Source organism: Danio rerio, chromosome 20 (genome assembly GCF_049306965.1).
Source record: "Danio rerio strain Tuebingen ecotype United States chromosome 20, GRCz12tu, whole genome shotgun sequence".
Classification (NCBI taxonomy): Eukaryota; Metazoa; Chordata; class Actinopteri; order Cypriniformes; family Danionidae; genus Danio; species Danio rerio.
Genome location: NC_133195.1, coordinates 27,976,712 through 28,000,606, shown reverse-complemented (window position 1 = coordinate 28,000,606; position 23,895 = coordinate 27,976,712). Strand labels below are relative to the sequence as shown.

Genomic DNA, 23,895 nt, shown 5'->3' with positions numbered 1-23,895 from the left:
TAAATATTGTGTCTATTCCCCGTTACTTCTGTAAAGAGTTTTTGTATAATTAAAAGATAATGTAAAGGCATATATTGCTGTTATTATTATTATTACTTGGACAGAGGAAAATTAAGACCTGTTTAAAATTGTTTAAGACATACAACATCATATTTCAGTAAATTTAAGACTTTTTAAGACCCCGCGGACACCCACATTTTTAGACAGTTACTACAGTCTCTTTGTTCAAAAAGCATACTGTCTTATCATGTACCCTTACTTCCTTTCCACAATCCTTTGCATTTTGTGGATGTGTGCACTGTCAAAGCCTATCAGTAAAGACCAGGCTTTCTGGAAGCTCTTCATAAATGCGGTCTCATAGTGACTTGCTAGACGGTTTTAGTAGCACCAGCCAAATGGTTCATCAAGTTTGACCCTGGGAATTTCTCATAAACTGCAACTCAATAAGCCGCAGGCCATGGCTGAATGTTTTACTAAGGGCTTGTGATCATAAAGCCTTTAAATACTTCAGAGTTTATATATATATATAAAATATACATATATATTTGTGTGTGTGTTTAGTTAAAGACAAGGAACAGAATTTAAACTATGAAAATAAAAGAATAAAGGTATGTTTGAAATGGTATAAATTAAGACAAATACTATAAAGTAAAAATCATTTAACAATATATTTAATATGAAAAATATTATAAAAATGTTAAATATGCCATAACCTATTTATAACTCTGTCAATCAAACTGTTACGTTGTTTAATTTTTAATCATACGAGGGAAAGGAACTAATTCAGAATCAACTGTCCTCAGAAGACTCCTTTTTTGGATTTTTTATGGATGTGTGTGTGCTCTCATATCAGACAGCTACACTCTGTCATTTGAAGCTTTGCCTTTTATTTACAACATTTTTTATAGACAACATAACATTATAACAAAAGTTCTTGAAAGCATCTGCATAAACAACACTTCATGTCATTGCTCATAAAGCACATCATGTTTATTGTCATAATTGTAAATTCTAATATTAAGCCTTGTAAAGTTCAAGCACAAAAGTGTTTTAAAAAGCACACGCTAAATTTCATATGAGACACACAGATACACTCATTTTAGTCATGCATTTGCTATGGATTCATGTTTAGTGCATACTTATCGAAATACGATAAAAAAATCTCACACTTAAAGCTTGACAGAAGTTTAGTTCAGGGGGTTACAAGATGACCTCATGCTTAAACTGTGATGTCAGCGTAATACTGTACTCAGACCCTCAGGGGAATGCCAGACACCCGATTCTCTCTCAGACTGAAAATCTTCAGAGCGAGAAAAACCGACACCTGTTTAGTCTACACAGCTGACCCAAATCTGATACAGATGCTGGACGTTAATAGCTGATGCTGCACATCTGGCCTGCTTCTCTGATCTGAGTGCTGCTGCTGAATCAGATGAGATGTGATCGGCCCAAATCCCCGTCCCATGGCAAGAGAAGACCGTCGATTGTGTATCTTAAGGGTGTAACCGGGTAAAAGCCTTAATGCTGTGTGGCCACTCAGCCTTGACTTATCATGCACATTTTGAAAAATAGTGTTGCATAGCACTCGTTCTGTGAAATAACAAACATCCAGAGTGAGTCCGGCCCATGTTTTTATGAGTCATGCACCCAAGTATGCTGGAAAATGTGTTTTTTTTTAAACTAATATATTTTTGTTTTGAACGCCCCTCATTCCAGTGGTAATATCACTTCTTAGATCTTCTTGGCAACATCTGATTAACTTCACTTTATTTTGACCTTTACTTTGAAGACTTCTAATGGGAAGTGCTGAAGAATTTTGCAAGTGGTAAACACTTTGGTGTTTATGCTCAAAACTAAATTTATTATAACCAAAGACAACAAGAAGAGAAGCTTGCACACACAAATTCATACAAAGTGACTTTATTTAGAGACAAAAACATATGATATGTGCAGTGCAAATTGTTTGTTTTTTTGTTTACTTTATTTATGGAGCACGTTTAAAAACAGATAATGACCCAAGTGCTTTAACCAACAACCAACATACAAAATCTATACATAAACAGAATATGGAAAACAGATTAAAATGAAGGAATTGCAATCATAAGCAAGGGACCGAAGGTCATTTTTATTTAAATGAGAATTAAAACCACCAAAGGAAGACCATGACCTGATATGTAAAGGCAGACCATTTCACAGATGAGGAGCTGTGACAGAAAAGCCCCGTCACCCTTTGATAGTAATCAGGATTTGGGAACAACTAGCTGAAACTGGCTTTCCGACCTAATTGGCCTCAATGAAGTATGCCAGGGAAGAAGCTCACCGATGTAAGTAGATGCCAGACCATTCAAACCTTTAAAAACAAATAACAATAACTTGCATTGAATCCTAAATTGGACTGCGAGCCAGTGAGGGGATGTAAAACTGGTGGGATACTAGTATTTTTTTGTCCGAGTTAAAAGCCTAGCAGCTGCATTTTAAACTACAATTGAAGCCTGCGAAACTCCTGAATACAAAGAGTTGCAGTTGTTAAATCTGGACACAATAAAAACGCTGACGTGCATAGATATAACAGTTTGATTTGCACTTACATACAGTGCTGTATCAGAATAAATACACACCTGATTTGTATTTTCAGAGAAATATTAAAATAAGAGAACAGTTTCAGATACCTCAGTTACTGTTGATAATCTGGCACCAGTTGGTGCATTTGTTAATTTTTACATTTTTCATTCATTTCGCAAAGCGATTTACAGTACAAATGAAGATAAAAGAAGGACTTCAAATCAGAGATAGACAGAATCAATACATAGATTTTATGACAAGTGATGTGGTGCATATAGGGAGGACACGGAAAGTGTATTTCTCACCTGTGTGAAGTACAGTCACTATTGCACATTTTTTCCCCCGGAAACATTGATTGTTTACATGAAAGTGTCTGTTTCAAATAAATAAGGGGTGCTATTGTTGAAAAATGAAATGATTGAGTATTCATGAAATAGATTTGCCTTCAGGTGCTTAAAAGTGGCCAGACTGTTCTCATAGTTTGGAAGGTCATTTCACCAGGATGGAACATTAAAGGTGAAGGTTCTTGTGTCTGTTTGGTGTGGTACCACAAAGCAATATCTTGCATGCATGGTACATAAGTCTGAAATAGTGGGCTCAAGGTAATGGTGCAGAACTAGCAGTTCTTTTGTAGGCAAAGGAATCACTTTTCAGTTTTTACTGACTGGAAGATTCTGAGCTGTTCTAAATTGACTGCTTTAGAAAGGCCAAGTGAATAACACTTTCAACAATAGCAAGAGAAGTTGACTGTTCAATATCTGTATTTTCTAGAATATGGCCTATATTACTAACTCTGTCAACATTTTTTCTTCAGTATTTTTTTTTCTATTTGATTCATAAGCAGGTGAACCGATTTAAGTGCTATATAGAACCTACTGTATGAAGAACCTTTAATGGTTCTTCAGCGTTTTTTTGTGGGTGAGTGCTTCAGTATATAACACTGTTGTGTAAATTTAGCTATATAGTAGGTGTATATACAGTAGGTCATATAGATGTAGCGTTTCCCTCATGATTACAAACTAAAAAACATAGATTTTTATTTATTTATTCATTTATTTTTATTATTTAGCACCATCTTTTATAGTCAAATTCTGGTTCACTGCCCTGTAAAAGTGATTAGTTGATTTAAGTAAGTAGTTTTATATAAAAACATTAGCAAACCTGTTGTTCTAAAATTATTAATTAAATGAACTATGTGCAAAACTGTAAAAAAAAATAAAGCCATGTCAACTTAACAGTTCCAAATTACAACAGGTTTACTAACCTATTTTATTTTATTTTTTTGCAAAGTAAACACTTTTTACAGTGTGTATTTTAGGTTTATAAACCTTTGTAACCTGTTTTAAAGAGTGCTAACATGCAACAAACAAATTAAGTTGAATGTGAGATGCTATCGCTCTACTGTGTAATTGAGTACAGTAGATAATCATATATGGATGCTAATTCTGTCATTAACTCCCCCATCAGTGCTAAATATGAGACACTGATTATAGGTTATGTTCAATTTAGTTCTTGAGGCTGCATTTTGCCTCCTAAGTAGGAATGTGGACTTTAATCGGAAAGTGGAACATTTTCTATTAATGTCAAATGATTTTAAGACGTTTAAAGGATAATAATAGGATCATTATGATGGTAGATAATAATAATGAAAGTCATTTTGTAGTTTTCCACTGCTCTTTTTTTCTGGAATGGAAAAGTTCTAAATATATCGTGCCTCAGGAGAGTTGATCTTTCCCCTTGATGAGTGATGAAGTGTCAACACATTCAGTGAGATGTGGAAGTAAAGGGATGTTTTGGACACATTGCTTTTGACCCGATGTGACAGTAAACAAGACGTGGAACCCAAATGCAAGTAAAAAAAAAAAGTCTTTATTGCTTGACTTAAGCAAAACAGGGAAAATGGTGAGTGGTTGGAAGTGAGGAAACTGTAGTAGTAATTAAAGAGATGGTCCGTCTCGGCAACGCCGAATAAATGTTCATAAACTCATCAACAGAGTAGATCAAACATTCGTCATAGAGAAACAGCAATGTCTCCGATGAAGTCATCAACAGAGCAGATAAAACACTCAGCGTAGCAGGAAGAGGGCTCATCAGAGACAGCAACAAGGAATCAACCAAACCACTCACCACCAGCGATCTCAACGGGAGGAGCCTGACAAAAACACAAAACACCGTGAACAAACAACGAACTGACAAAGTGAGACAGGAACGCTGATCATTTATAGGCACATAAAATGCGCTACACCTGTAGCGCGCTGATTATCAGCCGAGCGCGCTACGCAACAGTTCCGGTAACAAAAGATCATGTGACCGCTCAGCTGATGACATGAAAACAAACACCCACTGACAGCCACGCGACACCCACACAAACACAGAGAGAAAAAGCACACATACTTAAACACGCATCATGATACTGAACTGTCACACAACGCAGACACTTCAAATAAGGAGCAGATGGATCCACAACCGTGACATTACCCTCTCCCCTAGGGACGCCTCCTGGCGTCCCCAGACGAGCCTACCTGGCGATTGTAATCATCGATAAGAGAGTGGTCCAGTATGTCCCCGGCCGGAACCCAACTTCTCTCCTCCGGACCGTAACCTTCCCAGTCCACCAAGTACTGAAATCCTCGTCCCCTCCGTCTAGAGTCCAGAATGCGCTTAACCGAATAAGCAGTCTCCCCATCTACGAGACGCGGCGGGGGGGGAACTGGGGTGTGCGGATTAATTGCCGTATGAAAAACGGGCTTTACTTTGGATACATGGAACACGGGATGAATTCTCCTGTACGCTGGAGGTAATTTGAGGCGGATTGCCACAGGACTAATGATTCTAGTGACAATAAAAGGGCCGATAAATTTAGGAGCTAACTTATTACAGACGGTGCGGAGCGGAATGTTCTTAGTAGAAAGCCACACTTTTTGACCGACAACGTAAACGGGAGGCTTAGACCGGTGGCGATCAGCTTTAGCCTTGGTGCGCTTCCCCACTTGGAGGAGGGTCTGTCTGGCCCTATTCCAAGTGCGGCGGCACCTCTGGACAAAGGCGTGAACGGAGGGAACCGCAACTTCGGATTCCGGACTGGGAAAAACTGGTGGCTGGTAACCTAGACTACACTGAAACGGAGAAAGGCCCGTGGCAGACACTGGTAACGAATTATGTGCGTACTCCACCCACGAAAGTTGTTGGCTCCAGGAGGAAGGATTCTGCGAGACCAAACATCGCAATGTACGCTCAAGATCTTGATTGGCTCTCTCAGTCTGGCCGTTACTCTGGGGATGAAAACCAGAAGAAAGACTAACAGTGGCCCCCAATAAACGACAGAATTCTCTCCAGAATTTAGAGACGAACTGTGGGCCCCTGTCAGAGACCACATCCCTCGGGAGGCCATGTATGCGAAAAACATGGTCAATGACAGCAACCGCTGTCTCTCTGGCTGATGGTAATTTGGGCAGAGAAATAAAATGAGCAGCCTTCGAGAACCTGTCCACCACGGTTAAAACTACCGTGTTACCGTTAGAGGATGGAAGACCCGTAACAAAATCTAGCGAGATGTGTGACCAGGGTCTCGAAGGCACTGACAGCGGTTGGAGGAGTCCAGCAGGGGGACGATTGGAAGACTTGGAAACTGCACAGACAGAGCAAGCCAAAACAAAATCGCGCACATCACGAGCCATAGCTGGCCACCAAAATCGTTGTTTGATAACAAATAATGTGCGACTCACCCCTGGGTGACAAGCTACCTTGGAGGAATGACCCCACCGGACAACGTCGGACCGTAATCCCTCTGGCACGAACAAACAACTCGGTGGGCATCCGATCGGGGGCGTTACCCCATCCAGGGCTGCACGGACCCTCGACTCAATCTCCCAGGAAATGTTCGCTACGATGATGTTCTGAGGGAGCACAGGATCAGGAGATGACTTGTGATCCGAAGGATCAAAAAGACGTGACAACGCATCAGGTTTGATGTTCTTGGAACCTGGTCTATACGAGATGGTAAAATTAAACCGTCCGAAAAATAATGCCCACCGAGCCTGCCTGGAGTTCAATCTTTTAGCGGATCTAATATATTCAAGATTTTTATGATCGGTCCAGACGATAAAAGGCACCCCCGAGCCTTCTAACCAGTGACGCCACTCCTCCAAAGCAAGCTTGACGGCCAACAACTCTCGATTACCAATGTCGTAGTTTCTTTCAGCAGGAGATAATCGATGAGAAAAATACGCGCAAGGATGGACCTTGCCATCCGAGGCGGAGCGCTGGGACAGAATGGCGCCGACCCCCACCTCCGACGCATCGACCTCCACCACAAACTGCCGGGAAGGATCAGGGGCAATGAGTATCGGAGCTGAAACGAAGCAGCTCTTTAGTTTGGAAAAGGCAGCTTCGGCTGCGCTGGTCCACCTGAACGGCGTCTTGGAGGAGGTCAAGGAAGTCAGAGGCGCGGCGAGCTGGCTGAAATTGCGAATAAAACGCCGGTAAAAATTGGCAAATCCCAGAAACCTCTGCAGGGCCTTACGGGAATCTGGGGTTGGCCAATCTACCACAGCCTGAATCTTCTCTGGATCCATACGCATCCCCTCGACTGACACGATATGTCCCAAGAACTGAACCGACTGTGCATGAAAAACGCATTTCTCCGCCTTGACAAAAAGCCCATTCTCTAGCAACCTCTGCAACACTCGCCTGACATGTTGAATATGTTCCTGGAGAGAGTGAGAAAAAATCAGAATGTCATCCAGGTAGACATAAATAAACTGATCTATCATGTCTCTCAACACGTCATTGACGAGTGCCTGGAAAACAGCTGGAGCGTTGGAAAGGCCGAAGGGCAGAACGCAGTACTCAAAATGCCCTCTAGGGGTGTTAAACGCGGTTTTCCACTCATCCCCGGGTCTTATGCGAACCAAATGATAAGCATTGCGAAGATCTAATTTTGTGAAAAAGTTCGCCCCCTGCAGGCGCTCGAAGGCTGAAGACATCAACGGCAAAGGGTAAGTATTCTTAACCGTGATGCTGTTCAGCCCTCGATAGTCTATGCACGGACGAAGGGAACCATCCTTCTTTTTCACAAAAAAAAATCCCGCCCCCGCCGGTGAAGAAGACGGGCGGATGATCTTGGCTGCTAGAGAATCAGAAATATATTTCTCCATGGCCTCCCTCTCTGGAACAGACAGCGAATACAACTTGCCTTTAGGCGGAGACGTACCTGGCAATAAGTCTATAGCACAGTCATAGGGACGATGAGGAGGTAGAGAAGCAGCCCGGGACTTACTGAACACTCTCTTCAGGTCGTGGTACTCACGAGGCACGTTTGACAGATCCACCTGCTCCTCCTGAAACACAGAACAAGACACAGTGGAACAGGCAGACAATAAACAAGACTTATGACAGCTCTCACTCCAGGAAAAAACTGTGTTGTGACCCCAATTAATGTGAGGCTTGTGTAACACCAACCACGGGTGTCCCAGAATAACAGGATTTTTGACAGTGTTAGTTAGAAAGAAAGTAATAGTCTCAGTGTGGTTTCCTGAAGTAATGAGCCTAATAGGAGCTGTAATATGTGTAATAGTTGGGAGAGGTAGACCGCTAAGTGCGTGAACAGCTATGGGTGAAGAAAGGGGAAAACAGGGAATTTTTAACTTCTTAGCTAAATCAGAGTCAATAAAACTCCCCTCCGCTCCTGAATCAATGAGCGCATGACAGGGATGCAAGTTCGAATTGAATTCCAATTTAATGGGTAGGAAAGTGGAATCGGGAGAGTCCTTCCCTGTCATGACCTCACCCACCAAAAGACTCTTACCAGCGGATGATTTATTGTTCTTGGCCGGACATAAAGCCGCATAATGACCAGCAACCCCGCAGTACATGCACAAGCCCCCCGTTCGACGGCGTCGTCTCTCCTCCGATGAGAGGCGGAACCTTCCCACCTGCATGGGCTCGGGTTCCGGATCGGGGGGTGAAGCCTCTGGAAAACAGGTCTGTGAGCGAAACTCCCTGTGCATACCTCTGCGCTGCAAACGGTTGTCCACCCTTATGGCCAGGCTGATGAGAGCGTCCAACGTCTTAGGTAGCTCCAAAGCGTAAATCTCATCTTGTATATGATCCGCGAGTCCATGAAAGAACATGTCCCACTGAGCTTCACTGTTCCAACCACACTCAGCCGCCAGGGTGCGGAAATCGATAGAATACTCCGCCACCGTGTGATCTCCCTGACGGAGCTCCGCGAGACGTCTAGATGCCTCTCTTCCTGAAGCGGACTGATCAAAAACGACCTTGAGCTCCTCTGTAAAGGACTTGAAAGTTTGACAGCAGGGCAGTTTCTTCTCCCACGCCGTGGTTCCCCATAAAGCCGCCTTGCCAGTCAAAAGGTTGATTAAAAACGCCACCTTGCTCTCCTCGGTGGGAAAAGACGATGGTTGTAGTGAGATGTATAGAGAACACTTGGCGATAAACGCTCTGCAAAGTTGGGGTTCACCTGCATAGGACTGTGGTGGAGGCAGTCGCGGTTCGGCGGTTCGGGGAATCTCATTGACAACCGGAGTGACTGGTGGTTCAACGGAGGGAGCCGGTAGAGTGGAACCGGCGCTGAGACCTGAGCTGAGTCTCTGGACTTGTGTTGTCAGCTCGGACACCTGATTTACCAGTGCTTGTATAGCCTGACTGGTCACCTTCATTTGTTGCTCCTGGTGGTCCATCCGGGCGACACTGCGTGACAGCACATCCTGTATCTCCGCCGCACTTGCTGGGTCCATGTTTGGTCAGTTCGTTCTGTGACAGTAAACAAGACGTGGAACCCAAATGCAAGTAAAAAAAAAAAAAAGTCTTTATTGCTTGACTTAAGCAAAACAGGGAAAATGGTGAGTGGTTGGAAGTGAGGAAACTGTAGTAGTAATTAAAGAGATGGTCCGTCTCGGCAACGCCGAATAAATGTTCATAAACTCATCAACAGAGTAGATCAAACATTCGTCATAGAGAAACAGCAATGTCTCCGATGAAGTCATCAACAGAGCAGATAAAACACTCAGCGTAGCAGGAAGAGGGCTCATCAGAGACAGCAACAAGGAATCAACCAAACCACTCACCACCAGCGATCTCAACGGGAGGAGCCTGACAAAAACACAAAACACCGTGAACAAACAACGAACTGACAAAGTGAGACAGGAACGCTGATCATTTATAGGCACATAAAATGCGCTACACCTGTAGCGCGCTGATTATCAGCCGAGCGCGCTACGCAACAGTTCCGGTAACAAAAGATCATGTGACCGCTCAGCTGATGACATGAAAACAAACACCCACTGACAGCCACGCGACACCCACACAAACACAGAGAGAAAAAGCACACATACTTAAACACGCATCATGATACTGAACTGTCACACAACGCAGACACTTCAAATAAGGAGCAGATGGATCCACAACCGTGACACCCGAGGGTTTTGGGGGTCACTCATGTTTGGTCACAGGTGCGTTTTCTCTCTCCTAGTCAAACAAAGCTGATTAATTATATGCACATTCCCCTCAAACTCTTACTGCTGTGAGTTTAAACCCTAAAAACTACAGTTTTGAGTGGCGTCATGCCTAATAGATCAGTAAAATTATGTAAAAAACAAATTAGTTTAAAGAAAATTGCATTAAAAATAATAAAGATTTAAAATCATGTTCAGGAGGTATGCAAAATATACCCATGCCTTAAAATTAAATTTGAGCCTCTCATGCATGCATTGGAAAAACAACAACAACAACATTTGTATACATTACTTTAACATTATTAATTAAACAAAATATTTATTTATTTATTTTTTGGTCTGTCTTTCAGTCAATCAGTCTAAATAAAAAAAGATATAAATACAATAAATTAGAAATTAAATTGCAGCAAAAACAATAGCAACAATATTGATTGTTGTTGTAATAGTAGTATTACTAGAAGTAGTAGTGGTAATAATAATAATAATAATAGTAATAATAATAGTAATAGTAATAATAATAAATGAAAAAAATCTGTTTTCATTTTTTTTAGACTGCTAAGATACTCAAATAAATAGATAAGTCATTTAAACAGCTTGGCTTTGATTATTTGTGTCGTGTGCTTTTCCAGCCAAAGCCAGGGACAAAGGGAAAGATTAATATAAATGGGTTGGATTACATGGCCTGTTTGGAATCTGCCTTTATCTGGATGTGTCTGGCAGACTCCCATTTGGACGCAGGGTCGTATTGTCTGTGTCACTGAAGGAGGTTCTGAGAGTAGCTCTGTCTGTCTGGCCATGACTCACACTACACAGTGAGCTTATACACTTTCACTAAACCCACGCCATTGGCTAGTCAGTGGACTGCAATAATCACTTCAGTCTCGACAACATCTATCATTGTGGTCTTTCTGTGGATCTTCTTTGTCTTGCTGAGAGAGCGGAAGGAATCACTAGTGATAAATCATGCAGTGAAAGTGAATATGTGTCTGTTGATGTCACAACACATCCGGCTGAGCTGTAAGCCATGATAATGTATGACGCTATGATTTAAAATCAGATTATAAAACCATCTGAGGGGCTCATGAGTTTTCCCCTCCAGCACAATGTAAGTCATTTATATAAGAGTTAAGGAAAAGTTTTAAAATTTAAAAAAAGTGAATTCAGAAAATTAATAAATGTTAATAGTATATAAATAATATTACTATTGCCTTTCCTTCAGTTATTTTATTAATTCCCAATGAAATATGCCTTGAACATGATAAAAACAATGTAATTTACGCAATGTAATTTACATTTTACTAGTTAAACATTTATACTTTCAAGTATTTTGGTATTTTTAGAGGAAACCATTCTGAGATGGTGTTATTTTTTTCAGCAAGGTAGCTACATTATATTATTACTTAATATTCATTCATTAATTTTCTTTCAGCTTAGTCCATTTATTCATCAGGGGTCGCCACAGCGGAATGAACTTATCCAGCATATGTTTTACACAGTGCATGCCCTTCCAGCTGCTACCCTGTACTGGGAAACACCCATACACACTCATTCACACACATACACTCCAACCAATTTAGTTTATTCAGTTTATCTACAACGCATGTCTTTGGACTGTGGGGGAAACCAAAGCACCTGGAGGAAACCCACGTGAACACGCAAACTCCACACAGAAGTGCCAACTGACCCAGTCGGAACTCGAACCAGCGGCCTTCTTTCTGTGAGGTGACAGTGCTAACCACTGAGCCACTGTGTCGCCCTTATTACTTATTATAACTAAATTATAGCAGTTAGCAAAATGCTAATTAAGGAAAGGATTGTTCTATTCATGGTTCCACCTAATTAATGCTAGCAAACAGAAAACATGCTAGCAAAAGCCCTAGTGTCATAGCCATGCAAAATCTGAACATTCCATTAATGTTATTTCATGATAGCAACATGCTGCTCCATGTTAGGATTATGTTAACAGTCCCTAACATGCTAATTTGTATTACATTAGCTAGTGTGTTGGTCATGTGTTAACTTGTTAACCTTTTTTTTTGTTAATTCATGCTAGAAACATGTCAAGCATACAAATTTGTAATCTGTTGCTAGCAACATATTTAACGTGTTAGAAGCTAACAGCATGCTAGTGCTAACATGTGTAATTGAATATGTAACTGAACTGTTTCTATAAGCAGTACTAATATGGACCTACTGAATGATTTAGATGCATGTTATCTCTAATCCGCACACGTTTTCAAACTTTACTACAATGTTTTAGTTGAACCAAATTTCTGTGTAGCTACTCAACAACAATACAATGTACTTGTTTATTGCTGTTGCTAATGCAAGCTAACAGGCTAACTAACAAAAACATTTTGTTAAAATAGTATAAATGTTAGAATGTCTAATACATGCTAGAAATTTGTTATTGATTGTAGAAACAGCTAAAATATTGTAAGTGCACAGCTGATGTTATAACACCTCCTGTAAACAAGACTAATATGACTCAAAAGCAACTTATGAACAAATATCTCAGGGCCTCATGATGGAATTTTTCCCTCTAGCAACATTTAACCTATGACTTCTAGGTGAGAGCTTTGCAAAATGTATGTGTATTGGGAGCTTGTGTAAAGCAGGCCTGTTTCTATTTAAGTTCAATCAAAGTGGCTGTGTACTTGCATGCCTACAGTATATGTGTAATGGTGCTAAAAGCCTGAGATTTACATTCTGGAAATAGCATGAATGACGTGAAAGTTTGAGGCTAGACACAGTCTGTCCTGTTCTACATAGCTGGTGGCAGCTGGTTCAGCAGATTTGGTATTGATAGGGAATCATTTTGAGAAACTTATCAGTTAATAAGTACACACATAATATGAGATGATTGATTTTTTTAATTACTGCTTGTTCTCTTGGGTAATATTGCCTTTGTATTCTAGAAGGGGAGTTGACGTGTTGATTTGTCTGTAATGTTAGGTTTGGTTGGTGGTGTGGACAGATTTACAAAGAGTTGAATATGTGTTTGCTGTGCATTGACTTGACTATGTGGTTGTGTGTTGCAGGGGGTCCTGTAGATCCAGACTGGTCAGGATCCAAACTAAAGGTCTATTCACTGCCTCCTGCCCCAGAATTCCCTTGGTAATTCCAACACCTTCTGCGATTGAACTCTTAGGCAAGTTTTATGTTTTTTTTTTTTTTTTTTTTGGGAATAAAAAATAAGATGCAATGTTTTCTTATGGTTTTCCTGGTCAGTTTCAGAATTTACATGTTGTTCACATGCAGCCTTGTATTGTAATTGCTGCATATGCTGTCAAATACATAAAAATGTCAATCCTTGTCAAAATTATTAGGGTTGTAAATTAGTTTAATAATGTCTTTTAATTAGCCGAATTTTTTTTTTTTATTCAAGATTTGATCAGTATTAAAAAAACTCTAAATATCAATATTATACTTAGAACAATATTAGGAACCATTTATTAAAATGTGCAGTAAACAACATCATGAACTATAAATATCTTTAAAGGGCAGCTATGATGAAAATCATCTTTTTCAAGCTGTTTGGACAGAACTGTGTGTAGGTATAGTTTGTCCACTGTCATATTGGGGTGATATAAAGACAATAAGTCTCTTTTGAAGTTTCCTGACGTTAAAATAGGATCCAAATACCTCCTATTTTGAGGCCCACCGCAACGTGACATTGGAGTGCGGTTTCCCCACCTACTGAATTGATTGACAGCCGCGTATTAACATGTCTCCGTAGTAACGCATATAATCAACAAGACAGGACGTGTGCAAAGCAACAGCGATTAAAAGAACTGTTCAGCTCGCTGTGATCATCAGTGATCATCAAATGTGATCAAGAATAAGTTTTACAAATCGTCACCTTGGAATATTAATGTTTTATCTTCGCTCTGAATGATTTTGAGATATTGAGCTCCAAAGTTTTTGCTTTCTCTAGCAAACAGTATGTGTGTAACATTTTTGTTTTTAAATGAAAAGACTTACAATGTAAATAATTACTAAAAAAACATCCCACAATGTAAATAAGTTGTCAATTAATAAGACTATGTCAATAACTCAGTTTTGTCAAAAATGTCAGATAGAACCTTGTAATTCTAAGGTGACAAAGTTTAAAATGTTTTTAAAACAGTGCATGTTTGTAATGAATTACAGCGATTTTACCATCCTTACTTCATCAGCACAGCTGCATATCAGCACAATAATAAAAGAAGATGCTACAATCCCGGTTTATAAATCAGGTTTATTTTGTACAGTAACATAACAAATATCCATACAGTACTGGATATTTGCCATGCAAAAGCAATACAAAGTTAAACGTGCGAATTGTGTGTGTGTGTGTGTGTGTGTGTGTGTGTGTGTGTGTGTGTGTGTGTGTGTGTTTGTGTGTGTGTGTGTGTCTGCTGTGTGTGTGTGTCTGCTGTGTGTGTGCATGAACTTTGAAAGGACATTGTGTATGACTAATCATTGCAGAAAGGCTGGAATTTACTCCACAGCAAATACATCAAACAATCATTGTTAAAGTTCTTACTGTAGTATTTCTCACAAATGTTTATGTCTGTTACTGTGCTGGTTATCTGACTCAGCTAAGGCAGAGACACTCTAACAGGCATGTCGAAATGGTAGGCAGTAGGGTTGGGCATCTAAGCTATAATGCCGATCCGATACGTATCTCGATACAAAGAATACGATCCGATATATTAGCGATACATTTGTGACATATTGCGATGCAACACGATACGATTCATACCCATATCACGATACGATGCGATATTTCAGCACTAACTAATTAGATCAAGTTTATGAGATTATGTGAAAGAGGATGCTGTGCCATTGAATGAGTTTGATTATTTATAAACCAAGCAAAACCAAGACTTTTTTTACAAACTGGCTTTTCTCTCAGAGCCAGAGTGTCAGTTTACAGTAGAGGGCCATTTTAGAACATATAGCACATATTATTTAAGTATTTTCAAGATAAACAGAATGTATAAGTGCAATATATATTATAAATGTATATATTTGCACTCTTTCAACATAAATAAATTTAGCATTGCACAACAAGAATTGTGATTTAACTTTTCAACTATGAAAACAAGTTTTACAAAGATATATTTTGCCACTGATTATTCAAAACTTAAGGTTGTGAACTAGCAGTGTTATGCTGCTCTGAAACATCACTGTCACTGTAAACAACAGGCTAATAAAAATATAACAAACCAGCAATCTTCTTGCTGTGAGGTGGTCAAACTACCCACTGTGCCACCGTGACACCCAATTATTTTTATCATTATTATTATTAATATTATTATTATTATTATTATTAAATAAAAATTAACAGGAGGAGGTGTTTAAAACTTTCGTTCTCCGTGACACTAGGCTGAATATCTTTGCAGATGAACAATGCAATAGCATTTGTTATTGGCGTAGAGCGAGAGAACTGTTGCACATGGAAAAAAAACTTGCAATGCTTTTCTCACCACTTTTGGAGCTGGTTGAAGCAGTGCGAAAGCCGGGGATGCAAAAACACTGGAAGATGCTTTCACAACAACACCGTGGCGCCGCTTCAAGTAAGATATCAGATTAGTCGTACTGCCCGCGTATTTTACAGATGCGCGGCACATTTTGCAGATTGCATCTGTCCTGTCATGTCGTCCATCCTTAAATCCATAATGTTGCTTGCCATACTTTAGATTTAAAACTCAGTGGGGAATAAAATGTTTGTTTTGCTTCTCGCGCTTTCTGAGGGCGCTCCACTAGCTTCATCCGCACACCTGATACACTGAGTTGTAGTGTGAGTGTACACATCCGCAAATCCGTTGCTAAGGCTTACTTTATGTAGGTCGATTAAATTATGCGCCAAAAACAGGTTGACAACACTTGTTAATAAATAAAAAATACATTCTATATTAAAAATATAAGCTGTATCTCGGAAAAACCGATGCATCTCGCAAAAACCGATGCATCTCGATTTGCTTCCAAAATTTCATTCATCCTCTGCTGCTCAACCGATGCACTCGCATCGTGCACGCGCATGACCGCGTATCGATACATATCGGTTAATCTTCCCATCCCTAGTAGGCAGGGATAACCAGCAATAAAGGCACATGCAACAAAAACAGCTACATTGTGTTTAGAGCAGAAAATTACAAACTTCTGAAAGGTATAGTGAATAATCTGATGGGTTTTTTTTTAGCTGAAACTTTACAGACACATTTTGGAGACCAGAAGACTTATCTTAAATCTAAAATGATTACTGGGACTATAGCTAAAATAAAAATAAGACCAAAAACAAAATGTACGTAACACAATAAAGTAAAAAGTAAACTAAATTAGTCAAACAAAACATTTAAAATGAAGGTTAATTTCAAATATTGATAGATATCATAGTAGAAATAACAGCCTATTATTTTTTTTGCCTAAAAATATTTCACAATTTTACCAGTTTATGTTTGTAACATAATAAAATGTAAAGTGACACAGGCTTATTATTTATTTGATGAGGTGTAATTGTCTAATTGACTTCTACAGTACAAATACACAGTCATACCTTTAAGTCTTCAACTTAATTTAAACATCTCATTGCCGTTCTGAATCCATCACACAACCTTCTATACAGAACACATTCATTGATTAGCCCACAGTCAATCTTTATCAGCCCATTTGTTTTTGACATGTGACCGGGACAGGGGGTTTTACACATTCTCATGTTTGGTCCTGATGACGTCTGAAGTGATGTCTGAATGTTGAATACGTGTTTGCTCTACACTCATTCTCACAGCTCCCTGTTGACTTCTCTCACCATAAACTCACACTCACACAGTCCTCCATCCTCAGGCCAGACTCGCAAAGAATCCCCAGTACAGACAGAGACTGAGAGCGAACAGTCATAAAAGACTTAACCCGGCTTTCCGATACAAATACAAATCATGCTCTTAACTTACGTTGTACATTACTTAATGATGAAGCAATGCTCGTTTCCTAAGCCAGCATTGTAGATCACCTGGTTTTACAGTAGTAACTTTTATTCACGCAATCTGTAGTCCAAGCCCAGGTTAAGGTCCATGCTGTAGCGTCTGCTGATGTTTAGACATGTCTGGAATCCCAAAATCCTTTCCATCCCACTCTGTCTGGTACCTCAGGTCTGTGTTATTGGGCCGTGGCCTTCGCTCCTGTCAAAGGGAAGCAGAGGAACCGGTCGGTGAGAGCTGGCAATGTGTCAGACGGCACTGTTTCCAGCTGCTGTTGCTGAAGAAAAACGAGACTCTGGAAATAAAACCAGACAGACCCAAGTGCCTTAATAACTCACAGCAGGGCCTACTAGGGGGAAAAAAATAACACTTATATATAGAATGGAGATGGAGACTGAGGCAAGGCCTGATAGCAAATTATATAAAGGAAAATAACAAGCGGTGGTTATGTTTCGGAATTTGAAAACACATTTTGTAAGTTCTTGGTTGTTGCAGCTTTTTAATTTTACTAGCCAGCAAATTAATCTGAACATTTGTCATGATGTAAAGACAATAATGTCATGGTTTGATTGACAGGTCAAATTAAAACAAAACGCAAAAGAACGAAACTTTGGCACTTTGCTGTGCTAGCTGCTTCTAATTTGTTCAGGTACAATTTTTCTATAAATTTCATGCAAAATTTTACAAATCTGGTATGTTGACACACTACCATTTTTAACAAAAATGGTTTTGGCATGTCATGCATGATCGTTTTGTAGCCTGAAAGAGCTAATTCTTAAAATGCATTTCAAAGTTTATGAAAATGGGGCCTGAGAATGCAGTTTGCTGGACTAGAAAATGCAAACTTTTGAAAACGAGTTTTGAAAAGTATACGGTTATCATCTCTTTTTTTTTTTTTTTTTAATCAGTAACGTCTAATAAATCCAAATGACATTTTCTGTCTATAAGAATCATATTGATTCATATATGTGGTAGTATTTTGGAAATTAAATGAACAACATGTGGAGCTTCATGCTTTGTGTTTGAAAATAAAATAACACCTACACTACTCCTTATCCTAAACAATAGACCATTTCTGTGTGGTGATGCAATTGGCCCATGAACAGTTCCTGCGTTTTACTGAACTATTTTAATAACTGTAACAAGAGGCAATTAAGTCATATCTCAACATTAAAACAACTGTCATAATTTATCAATATGTGGACCTTTTTATGATTCTCAGGAGCTATGGAAATTAAAAATGTAAAACAGGAAATACGTTAGGACCATTGTTGTTTACATCCCTCAAAATAGTCTATAGGTAACAAAAAAAAGTGTCTTGAAAAAGCTTTAGTTAAAAGCAACCATGTCATTTTGCCTTATTTTTGCACAGCTTTGAGGTTTTTTGTCGGATTATGTTTCACTGAACTCATGCCTAAGTGCTCCACATCACAAGATCAAAGCCCTTAAAAATGAATGTGGGGCTATCAAGAATCAGAAAGGACATAAAAACAAATAAATGTTTCATAAAATGAGTTTTACTACTTGTCTGCTGTATAAATCTTCTGAAGAAACAGACCATATCACAGTTTAATGAGTTAAACTTCAGAGAATCAAATACAGTTTATTAACAAATATTTCAGACAGTATTTAAGAACTGAATCAGCTGATTTAGTAATAAAATCTGACTCAACTTCAGAAATCTCACATCACTGTTTCTTACACAGTGGTGTAAAGTAGCAAATTACAAATACTCCAATTACTGTAATTGAGTAGTTTTTTTTTCAGAAATTGCAATTTACTAAGTTTTAAAAGTGTGTATTTTGCCTTGAGTATGATTTTAGTCCTTTATCGGTAATTTTACTCCACTATTTTCCTGTCTAATCAAATCACGAGTAGAATTTAAATCACATCATACTGAACAACCTCAAGACATGGATGCTTTATAAATGCAGCTAACCGTCTGAAAGCATTAAATGTGTCCAAGAAGAGACTGTTTAAACTGCATGTAACTGATGAGAACATGACGATGCCTGCTGTATGATGACTGAAGTCACCAAATGGCCTTTATCAATCAATAAATGCACTACAAAATGTTACGTTTACACACACATGCACAAATTGCATATTAGCTTTTCCCAGTTTATTACTCACTACTCTTGAGTACTTTTGAAAGGGCTACGTTTTACTCATACTTTGTGTAGTATTTACAAAAGATACTTGTACTCCACTTGAACTACATTTGTGGGCTAGTAATGATACTTTTACTTGAGTATGATTTTTTTTTTATTCTTTCCACCACTGTTCTTACCTGAACTCACCAAGGAGAACTTAAGCAAATTCTCTTTGTTACTCAAATGATATTTGATTTAAGGATCCTTAAAATGAAGTACATCATGCAGTTCTTTATAATTATTTTGGAGCTCAGATTTTTATTATATTGAAAAGGTTTTTAAAATAAAATGCCACTAAAGAAAGTCATACAGATCTGTAATAATAACATAAGAGTGCATACATTTAGCAGCTCTCAAACTATTGTAAAAAAGAGGAATGCATGATATATTGAATGTCTTAAACTCTACTGTGAAAAATACATTCACGCCATCAGGGCCTTCAGAAAGATTGTGTGTTTACATGAGTGAGAAAGAGCAGACATATCTTGGATGTAGTCTGTGAGGTTTGCATGACCTGTTTGGGTGTCAGTAGTAGAGTTTTGCCCGCGCTCCGGCACGATATGTTTGTGCAGGTGTGGGACGGCCCATAGGAGGAATTTCCTGCCTTATGGGAAGCTCAGCGCTGTGTGCCGTATGGCTAGACTGCTTTAACGACCCAGCACTTCTCACACAGGCCTCACTGAGCTCCTCCACACCGTTCACTCAACACTTCCTCACCTCCAGCACAGGTTAAAGGTCGCAGATGAAACTTTTAGACTGCCTCTGTGATCTGTAAACACCTGACCCAATCATTCACACACTCTCTCTCACACGAGGATCGCTTATATAGCAAACATACTCAGGAATGACGAGTAGAAATACACATTATTGTTTATATTCATTATTTACTGTATCTGTTTGCCTGTTATTATCTCTCTCTCTCTGTCATTCAGTCTGCTCAGTTTGTCTGATTAACATTTTGCCTGTTTTTTTTATCTGTTCTTTAATTTGTACTGTATAACATTCAGTTTAACTGTCTGTCTGGTTTCTTTCTGTCGGTGTTGTTTAGTTTGTATGTTTAATATTCGTCTGTACTGTTTTGTCTGTTGTTTTGTATGATTTTCTGTCTGTTCAATTTATTTTTACTGAATAACATTCTGTCTAACTGTACTTTGTCTGTCAGTTGTCTTGTTGTTTCATCTGTACCCATCTCTGCCTTTCGGTCTGTGAGCTCTTTGGTTTTTATGTTTAAAATTCTGTCTGTACTGCTTTGTTTTTGTCTATTGTTCATATTGTTTGTATAACATTCTACCTGTTACCTTGTCTGTCGGTTGTTCTGTTGTTTAATCTATATCAGTGAGTCTGTGCCTTTCTGTCTATGTGTTGTTTATTTTCCCTGTTTAACATTCTGTCTATATTGTTTTGTCTCGTTCTGTCTGTTTTTTTTTTCTCTTGTTCAATTTGTTTGTATCCCATTCTGTCTAAAATGCTGTCTGTTATTTAGTCTGTCTGTTGTCCAGTATTGTTTCATCCGTGTCATTTTCTCTTCGTGATTCATTCTATCTGACTATAATTTTGCCATTCTTCAAGTCTTTCATTTTGTCTTTCATCCTGTTTGCTTTTCTGTCTGTGTGTCCAATTTTTTGGTGATTGTTGTCTTTCTGTCTGGTCTATCTGTCTTTCACTTTGTTTTTCTACTGTTTTGTCTGTTGTCCTTTGTTTTTCTGCCTGTCTATCTGTTTTGTTTTTCTGTTGGTGTCTGTTTTGTGATCTGTCAGTCATTCTCTCAGTCTTATTCTCTTTTGTTCTGTTCTTTTGTCTTTGTTTTACATCCTCTCTGTAGTTTAGATTTTTTTTATTTGTCTGTCTAATGTTCTTTGTTTTTGTCTGTCTGTCTAACTTTCTATCTCTCTCTTTAAAAAATTCTGTCTGTCGTTCTGTCTCTGTCTATCATTCTGTCTGTCACTCAAGCTGTCTGCCTGTTTTATCTGTTAAATGCTCTGCTCTGTCTATCTCTTATTGTAAATATCATCGATTCAACCCTTAATTCTGACTATAAACTTTAAAAATCTATTTTTATATGTCTTGTTAAAGAATGCTTTAGCTGTAGCAGTATAGTATCTGTAGAAATGATGATGTTGAATTGTCTGATTGTCAGTAACCTATTACACACATTATTCATTCATTTTCTTTTTGGCTTAGTCCCTTTATTAATCCGGGGTCGCCACATCGGAATGAACCGCCAACTTATCCGGCATATGTTTTACGCAGCAGATGCCCTTCCAGCTGCAACCCGTCTCTGGGAAACATCTATACACACTTATTTACACTCATACACTACGGACAATTTAGCCTACCCAATTCACCTGTACTGCATGTCTTTGGACTAGGGATGCTCAAAATAATCGATTAACCGTTAACCGAAAGTGTGCGTTTGTGACTGATTAATGCTATCAGTTAAACGATTAAAATTATTATTTTATATATTTTTAGTTTGGCTGCATAAGGGGCCGATTGAATGCGCCTTTGCGTTAAGAGGGGCATCTTTTGCACGCGGCTCATCCCAGAGCAGCAGTTTGTGTTGTCAAGACAACTACAGAGAACTTTTAAAGAGCATGGTTTCCGCTACATTCATTCTTCCATGGCGGGGAACAAAATGCATCCCGCCACGGCTACATTACCCTTTCAAAACATTCAGTTGTTGTTGTTGATGTTTTTAATAGCGGATTATAATCGCATCAAAACGTAAAAGGTAAGTGGATTATAACAGCGCAAACTTTTTTTGTAACCGTATAGTGCTGTGCGCTATTGTTTAATCTTTTGGGGTTACGTGCTGACTGACTGACTGACTGACTGACAGGTGCGCGATGCGTGAGGTCAGCAAACACGCAGAAGCTTTCAGTTAAGATGAACACAGTTTCTATAGTTATACTTTATTTATAGATAAAGTATGACTCTGCATATAATCACTCTATCATGCTGGAGATTATAGCCGTTTCGCTTTACTTCAGGATGCATTATTGCCGCTCTGAAGGTCTAATTGCTGTTTTAAGTTATCCAGAGCTGTATGAATGTACAAATCTTGAATATCATAATATTATTAAATATTACAATTGTAAAAACACAGACAGCAACACTTTTGCACAATCGATACCCAGCTGATTCAGTTGTTTCATAAGAGGACCGCGCTTCTTCTCTTCTTTTACCTTGTCAACATAAAGGCAGTGAGGTGCACCTCTCGTTTTTGGAATGAAAAAAGCACGTTAGCTGTGGTCGGCCACTTGTTCAACTGCAAGACATACTTAACTTGCGAGACGATAACGTATAACCCGTGCCTACAGACACATTTGCCAAAGAAGCAAATTGGAAGAAGAATATTGCTTGAAACAGACGTGTTGATGCCAAAAAAAGCACTGATGTTGACCTGGATCTGCATCATAAACGCAACAAATAGGCTTTACCTTTTATTTTACAGCTTATAAAGCATGTATGCACATTAATGCAATATCATATTTAAACAAGAAAACTGTTTACAAAACGTCAACATATGCGTGTGTGTTGTTGTCTTTTCATCACGCAGCGCGCACTTGAACCGCCATGGAGAGAAAGGAAACCATATAGCAAGACATAATCTTTAAAATAATGATTTCTATTAAAAATGTAAAAAGGTTTTGTGATTATAATAATACAAGCAGGGCATTAAATAAATGCATATTTTCCGTGGAGCGAGCGATTTGAGGAAGTCTGCTATTTTATTTGACGGAAGACAAAAATATGATTGGGAAAAAAACAGCCTATGCCGGTTATTAAAAATAATCAGTCAGTGTTTTCGATTTGTAATATAAATTAATTATTTAAGTGGAAAATAATTTAGGGCAGTCCTATTTATTTTATTCATTTTATTTAGTTTATTCTGTTCTTCTGTGCTAAACACTGCAGGTGCGTGAAAATGCTCTGTTGTATTGTTCTATTATTAATATGCTAGCATATAAAAATAAATCAGTATTTTAAAATGCAATATTTAATGTGTCAAACACAAAATAGACACGTCAATTTGTTTAATATAAAATTAATAGTAATCTGACCAGTTAACCGTTAATAACCGATTAATGAGCGACGGTTGTCGGTTAGCAAAATTAACCGAAATGAGCATCCCTACTTTGGACTGTGGGGGAAACTGGAGTACCAGGAGAAAACCCCAGCAGACACGGTGAGAAAATGCAAACTCCACACATAAAAGCAAACTGACTTATCGGAGGCTTAAACCAGAACCCTTCATGCTGTGAGGCGACAGCACTACCTACTGTGTCACCATGTCGCCCTTACACACATTATATACATTCCCATTGATTACCTATTCTACTTAAATTCAGAGCCACTTTACAGTTCCTCACTATTTTGCTACCTCAAATGCTTGAAAATTTCTTTTTATTTTAAATTCTAAAGTATGTAGAAAAGGAATGGAAAAAGTGTTTTGAAATGACTGCGCAGCTGTCTCGGAGACAGTTGAGGGCAAGAATGGAAGAGGAAAGAGGGATCTCTGCAGGGGAGGTCGAAACGGACTAATAAAAATAAAGAAGAGATTCCTCAGTCAGTCAGCTGAATCTAAACAGAGCTATTTTTAAAGTTCCAAGTCCCAGAGGCATCAGCTGTCTATGAATGAACAGTTCCTGCTCACAACCGTTACATCACTAACCTGACCCGAAACCATCGGCCCACACAGGGGATGCACAACAGATGTCTACTTCTGTCTGCGGCGGT

At 38.8% G+C, this 23,895-nt stretch overlaps 2 long non-coding RNA genes across 2 annotated transcripts in view; one reads left to right on the top strand and one right to left on the bottom strand.

The window, feature by feature from the left end:
• The window catches only part of LOC141379240 (uncharacterized), a 100,274-nt gene that overhangs the window by 19,222 nt on the left and 57,157 nt on the right, over positions 1 to 23,895 (top strand). The window contains exon 2 of the long non-coding RNA XR_012395709.1: positions 13,079 to 13,188. This is a non-coding gene — a long non-coding RNA (uncharacterized lncRNA). The remainder of the gene's footprint in view (positions 1 to 13,078; positions 13,189 to 23,895) is intronic.
• Positions 14,260 to 23,895, bottom strand: part of LOC141379238 (uncharacterized) — a 36,161-nt gene continuing 26,525 nt past the window's right edge. The window contains exon 2 of the long non-coding RNA XR_012395706.1: positions 14,260 to 17,203. This is a non-coding gene — a long non-coding RNA (uncharacterized lncRNA). The remainder of the gene's footprint in view (positions 17,204 to 23,895) is intronic.